Genomic DNA, 7,275 nt, shown 5'->3' with positions numbered 1-7,275 from the left:
TAAAAACTGGTACAAGACAAGGCTGCCCACTTTCTCCACTCCTTTTCAGTATAGTGCTGGAAGTCCTAGCCAATGCAATCAGAAAAGAGAATAATATAAAAGCATTCAAATAGGCAAAGAAGAGTTGAAAATATCTTTATTTGCTGATGATGTGATGGTATACTTAGAAGACCCAAAGGTTTCCATGGAAAAACTTCTCAAAGTAATAAATGAATACAGTAAAGTGTCAGGATACAAAATCAACATCCAAAAATCTATAGCATTTCTATATATGAACAACAAGTTGACTGAGGTAGTACTAAAGAAAGGAATCCCTTTTACCATAACCACAAAATGTATAAGATACTTAGGCATAAACGTAACTAAGGAAGTCAAAGGCCTTTACAAAGAAAACTATGAACATCTTTAAAAAAATATTGAAATGACATAAAAAAAGGTGGAAGGACATCCCATGTTCCTGGATTGGAACGATTAACATAATCAAAATGGCAATTCTACCCAAATTAATTAACATATTTAATGCAATTCCAGTCAAAACACAAGAAACATTCTTTACAAATCTAGAAAAGACCATCAGAATTTGTCTGGAATCATAAAAGACCCTTTATTTCCAAAGCAATCCTGCACGAGAAGACTGGAGTGGTCGGTATCTCACTCTCTGACCCCCAAAATATACTATAAAGCTGTGATAATCAAAACAGCATGATACTGGCACAGAAATAGACAGGTGGACCAATGAAATAGAATAGAGATCTCAGAAAGAAACTCCAAAGTTTACAGCCAACTTATTTTTGATAAAGGTTACCACTGTAAAAAGAAAAATCTATTTAGGAAGTGATGCTGGAAAAACTGGGTCTCCACCTTCAGAAAGATGAAACAGAATCCCCACCTTTTACCATTAACAAAAAATCAACTCAAAATGGATCAAAGATCTTAACCTAAGACCTCAAACCATAAAACTACTGGTGTAAAACACTGGGGAAACTCTAGGAGACATTAGGGTAGGCAAAGACTTCTTAAATAAGACTGCCAAAGTATGGCCAATAATCCTCAAAATAGACAAGTGGGACTATATTAGATTAAGAAGTTTCTCCACAGCAAAGCAGAGTAATTAGTGTGAATTGACAATCTTCAGAATGGGAGAATAATTTTCTAAAATATGCTTCAGACAAGGGACTGATAACTAGAATACACAGGGATCTCACATAGCTTACCTAAAAAAAAAAAAAAAAAAAAAAAGTCTAACACAATTAAAAATGGAAAAAATTAGGTAAAAAAAAAGTCTCTCTGAGGAAGACATATGAACAGCCAAAAAGCATATGAGGAAATGCTCAACACCCCTCATCATAAGGGAGAAGCAGATTACAACCACAATGAGATGCTACCTAACCCCTGTCAGAATGGCAAAGATTAAAAACACAAAACCTGGATGTTGTGAAAGGGAAACTCTCTTCACTGTTGATGGGAATGTAAACTGGTTCAGCCACTGTGGAAAACAATATGGAGGTTCCTTAAAGATCTTCAAATAGAACTACCATTTGATCCCGCAATCCCACTTCTGATTATCTACCCATAAGGATAGGAGAACATTCAGTCAGAAAAGCACTTGCACATCAGTGTTTATTGTAGCATTGTGCACGATCACTAAGATATGTAATCAACCCAAATGTCCACAAACAGATGAGTGGATGGAAAAAGTGTGGCACATATATTCTATGGAATACTATTCAGCCATAAAAAAGACCCTGGCATTTGATAGAAAGTGGTTGAATATGGAGGATTTATTGCTGAGTGAAGCAAACCAGGATATGAAAGAAAGATATTGTATATATCTACTTTATGCTGACTATATGCACTTTATAGTAGAAATAAAAATATTAGAGGACATGAAAGCAGTGAAAATAGTTATGGATGCTGAAAACAGTGTATACAAATGACAAGAACACAGAGAGAGAACTGAAGAAAGTAATCCCATTTTAGGACCAGCAGTGGGCATAATGGCTATGTCACTGGACTCCCACGTAGTTGACCGCGGTTCGAGTCCCGGACCTGGTGGCTTAAACTCATGCCAGGCATGTTTGTGTGCATGCCCAAGATCCTGAGAGGAGAATGGAGGAGAAGGGATTTCAGCATGGACATACCTCCTGGGGGGTAGGGGATGATTTCTTGCTTTCTATCTCTCAATCTCTCTCTGTTTTTCTGGCGAGTGCACACGCCCTATAGCAAAAATCTCTCAAAAAAAAAAAAAAAAAAGAAAGAAAGAAAGAAAGTAATCCCACCATTTACCATAGCCACAAGAAATACAAGAATATAAGATAACTAGGAATAAAACTAACCAAGAATGTCAAAGACCTCTTTAAGGAAAATTATAAAAATCCTTAAAAAGTAAAACAAAAAGGATGCGAAAACATGGAAGAACACCCCATGCTCCTGGATTGACAGAATTAATAAAAACAAAATGGTGATCCTACCCATATTAATCTGCATGCTTAATGCAATCCTTATAAAATTACTAGAGAATTTTTTCACCAATCTAGAAAAAAAAAAAACAATCATAGAATTTGTCTGGAATCAGGAAAGACCATGTATTGACAAATTCATCCTGAGCAAGAAGAGTGGAGTGGGTAGAATCTCACTACCTGAACCCAGAATATATTACAAAGCTGTGATAACTTAAATAGGATGGTATTGGCACAAAATCAGACATGAGGACCAATGGTACAGAATAGAGACCCCAGAAATAAACCCCAAAGCATACAGCCAACTAATCTTTGACAAATGGTACCAGTCAGTCCAGTGGGAAAAGAAAACCTCTTTAGCAAATGATGCTGGTAAAACAGGGTATCCACCTGCAGAAAGATGAATCTGAACCCCTGTCACCATTAACAAAAATCAATGCAAAGTGGATCAAAGATCTAAACCTAAGACTGCAAAGTATAAAATATACTGGTGGAAAACACTGGGGAAACTCTGGGAGTTTGTCTGGGGTAGGCAAAGGCTTTAAGAAAGACCCCCAAAGCACAGGTAATAATTCTCAAAATAGACAGGTGGGATTACATCAGATTAAGAAGTTTCTGCACAGAAAAGGACACCGTAATTAGTGTGAATTGAGAACCCTCATAATGGGAGAGAATTTTGTTAACTATGCCTCAGATAAGGGGCCAGAATACACAGAGAACTCAAATGACTTATCTGGAAGAAAATGATTAACCCAATTAAAAGATGGGAAAATGAATTGAATAAACAACTCTCTAAGGAATACACAAACAGCCAAAAAGTATATGAAAAAATGTTCAACATCCCTCATTGTAAGGTAGATGCAGATCAAAATCACAATGAGATGCCACCTAACCCCAGTCTGAATGACTAAGACAAAAAAAAAAAAAAAAAAAGATAGTGCGGGCAGGGATGTGGTGAAATGTAGTTTCGTCCAGCTACTGTGGAGAACAATATTGAAGTCTTTCTCAAAGACCTTCAGATAGAATTACCATATGATCCAGCCAATTCCACTCCTGGGAATCTACCCAAAGGACAGGAGAATGCTCAGTCACAAAAGTGCTTGCACAACTATATTTATTGCAGCACTATTCACAATTGCTAAGACATGGAACCAACCCAAATGTCCACAAATGGATGAATGGACTGAAAACTGTGGCACATATACTCCATGGAATATTATTCAGCCATAAAAACAAGACCTGGGAATTTGATAGAAAGTGGACTAATATGAAAGGTTTGTTGCTGAGTGAAGCATGTGAGACTATGAAATAAAGATATTGTATGTCTCCACTTAACATATACAGACTGTCTGCACTCTATGGTAGACACTGAAAGACTGGAGGACATAAAAGCATTAAAAATTGTTATGGATACTGAGGACAAAGTGGAAGGAAAGTGTGGATGAGGAAGAATGCAGGAAAGGAAATTAGAGGAAAAATGGAGAGAGAAGATATTTGTGGGACACAGATGTAGTTTGTTATCTGTTGATGAAGATGTGTATAGTATTCTCAACTGGACTGAGATGTGTATCATGCTAAGTTAAGTCTCTTTGCAATTTAAGTAATGTATAGCAATTGAATGTATAAAAAATAATAATAAATTTAAAAATTAATATATACATAGTAACAAAACTACATAAAAATCTAAAGAATGATACAAAAATAAAACACTCCTGTAACCTAGAGAAAATTATGATTAACTCTTGGTGTATGCAGTTCCAAAACTTTTTAATGCACAGATACAGAAAAATTACACAAATTATATTTTATACCAAAAATTAACATGCTATATTCTCTACTTCACAGGTTTCTTATTCCACTCAGCATTGTGCCCCAGATAGATAATATATAAATCTGCATCACTTTAAAAGCTGTATAGTATTCTACCCAATTACTATTGAATAATAGTTATTTTTTTAACCTTAACTTCTAAATTTAGAATAGAGAAATTAGCTATTTATTGGTGAGAGGTATTCTTGTCAAAACAAGTTGTTACTCATTAATAAAGAAATGTCCAAAAATAAGTTAGTTAAATCTTTTGTCCAGAACTACATATGCAACTATAGTTACTTCATGCCACCTAACATAAATTATGCTTGAAGAATTATAAAAATTACTTATTCTTATTTATTTGATTATTTTTGCCAGAGCATACATAGGCTCATCAGCTACAGAGGAAAAGGGATGGAGAGAGAGACAAGTACCACCCCCCATTTTGAAATGGCCATATCGGTAAGAATTTAATTCTAATTGAATTAAGTATTCTAATTTAAATTTAAGTACAAATAAATTAAAGCTTCTGGTTTATCCTAATAGAGTCAGTCAGTCCAAGGGAAAGCAAACAAATTATGCCACAATCCTTTCTTCTCCATTTTTCAATCCTGCCAGGATTTAGGGTACACAAATCCACCGTGCCAAAACTTGAACAACTGGATCAGCCATATGGGATCTGGCTGGCTTAACCACTAGACCACAGAGCTGGCCAAAATTGTAAAAGTTCTATGCAACTTTAATCAAAAGAACCATCTCCTTTCTGCCAATCTCATGATACAGAAAATCACCAAATTCCTACTCAAACAATACACATTAAAAATTATTTCTAATAATATTTTTTCTTCTTTATTACTTTTCCTTCCTTATCATTTTTCCCTTTTGAGATCTTGCTCCTCTATTTTAACAATTGCCTACAGATCTACAGCCAGGAAACCCCCAACTAATTTATTTTTTTCTCTGATTATCTTCATCAAACACCTCTTAATCCTCACTATTTATTTATTTATTTGCTTGTTTGTTGTTTATTTTTGCTGTAAGGTATATGTGCTCCCTGGGGAGATAGAGAGAGGAAGGAGAGAAATAACCTAACAAGGGGGATGGCCATGCTTCAACCCCTCTCCTCCATTCTCCTTTCAGAAAATTTGGCATGCACACACACATGCTTGGCATTCTTTTCAAGTCCTCACGATCAGGGACTTGCACTGTGTAGTCAGCCATGTGGGATCCATCCACCTTAAAACTCCATGACACCTCCTGGTCCTAACACTCACTTATTTAAAAATAATAATAATAATAATAAGTTATCTTATTTACCACTGATCTTCACATGAAATAAAAATATGAACAAAAATGTACTTCCCAGGAGACAATATTTTGTTTTTAGTTTAAAAAGAATTTTTTTCTTTTTGTTTTTGGAGAGGTTTATGCTATAGGGTGCGTGCACTCACCAGAAAGACAGAGAGAAACAGAGAGAGAAAATGAGAAATCACCACCGGGGGGGATGGCCACATCGCAATCCCTTCTCCATTCTCTTCTCAGGATCCTCGGCATGCATGCACACGCTCCCGGCGTGAGTTTAAGTCACTGGGTCCAGGACTCAAACCGCAGTCGACTACGTGGGAGTTTAGCGACATAGCCATTACACTAACTGCCGGTCCTTTAAAAGGATTTTTTGGAGAGGTTTTTGCTATAGGGCGCGTGCGCTCGCCAGACAGACAGAGAGAGACAGAGAGACAAACAGAAAGCGAGAAATCACCCCCAGTGGGGATGGTCACGCCACAATCCCTTCTCCTCTGTTCTCCTCTCAGGATCTTGGGCACACACGCACACGCGCCCGGCATGAGTTTTAAGCCACCAGGTCTGGAATGCAAACCACAGTCGACTACGTGGGAGTCCAGCAACATAACCATTATGCCAACTGCTGGTCCCAAAAGGAATTTTTATGAGGTCAGTATTTGCTGTGATTGGCACTGGACTCCCACGTGGCCAACCATGATTTGAGTCCCAGACCTGTGGGATTGAAAATCCTGTGGGATTGAAAATCATGCAGGATTTGTGTGCATGTATGCCTAAAATCCTGAGAAGAGAATGGAGAAGAGACTGTAGCATGACCATCTCCTCTGAGGGGTACCTTCTCACATTCCCTCTCTGGGTCTCTTTCTCTCTCTCTGGTGAGCAAAAATGTCTTTAAAAATAATAATAATTTTGCAGCCAATAGGTGGTATGGTGGTTAGAGTACTAGACTCTCACACGCCTGACCTTGGTTCTAGTCCTGGACCTGGCAGCTTGCTTTCTCACTCCCCTTCTCTCTTGGGTCAGATTGAAGAATGATAATAAATAAATAAAAGTAAATAAATGATTCTCTAAATAATAATAATTTTTATTGTAATTTTTTAATCTACATATAGTAGTATGATTTTTCAAAGTACACATACAGGGTGAAATAATCAAATCAAATCAAATGAACATATTTACCATCTCCAACATTTTTCATTTTTTTGTATCATGCATATTCAAGATTTTCTCCATTGCTTATTTGGAAATACATATTAAATTGTTATCAACATTCTTTATTTTACTATGCTATACTATTTTATAACCCCCTCACTCTAGAAAATATTTTTTAAACATTTAAAGGCTAAAATTGTATAAATAGAATTTATATCTTTAAGCTCTGTTTACTACTCCATGCTAAAATTTACCAATTTGAGCCCATAACACTCAAATAAATGTCTTGAATTTTATCTTAGTTCTGTATGTCTTACCAAGAGGTGATGCAACAGAAGGCAAACTGTACTTCAATAGGAGGCAGGCATGAGCCAGCTGGCAGCACATAGTTAAAGCAACTGGATCCCACATGCCCAACTAGAATGTTCAAGTCCCAGGCACAGGCACTTGAAAAACATTCCTGGAGTGTGCGCATGCATGCCCAAAATCCCAAGAGGAGAATGGAGGAGAAGGGATTGCTGCATGTCCATTGTTCTGGAGAATGCTTTCTCACTTT

General features: G+C 36.7%; 1 protein-coding gene across 1 annotated transcript in view; it reads right to left on the bottom strand.

The window, feature by feature from the left end:
* Nucleotides 1-7,275, bottom strand: part of LOC102479205 (sodium/hydrogen exchanger 2-like) — a 184,863-nt gene that overhangs the window by 29,378 nt on the left and 148,210 nt on the right. The gene's annotated exons all lie outside the window — the stretch shown is intronic.

This window comes from Tupaia chinensis, unplaced genomic scaffold, assembly GCF_000334495.1.
Source record: "Tupaia chinensis unplaced genomic scaffold, TupChi_1.0 Scaffold149780_1, whole genome shotgun sequence".
NCBI lineage: Eukaryota > Metazoa > Chordata > Mammalia > Scandentia > Tupaiidae > Tupaia > Tupaia belangeri.
This window is presented reverse-complemented; position numbering and strand designations above follow the sequence as displayed.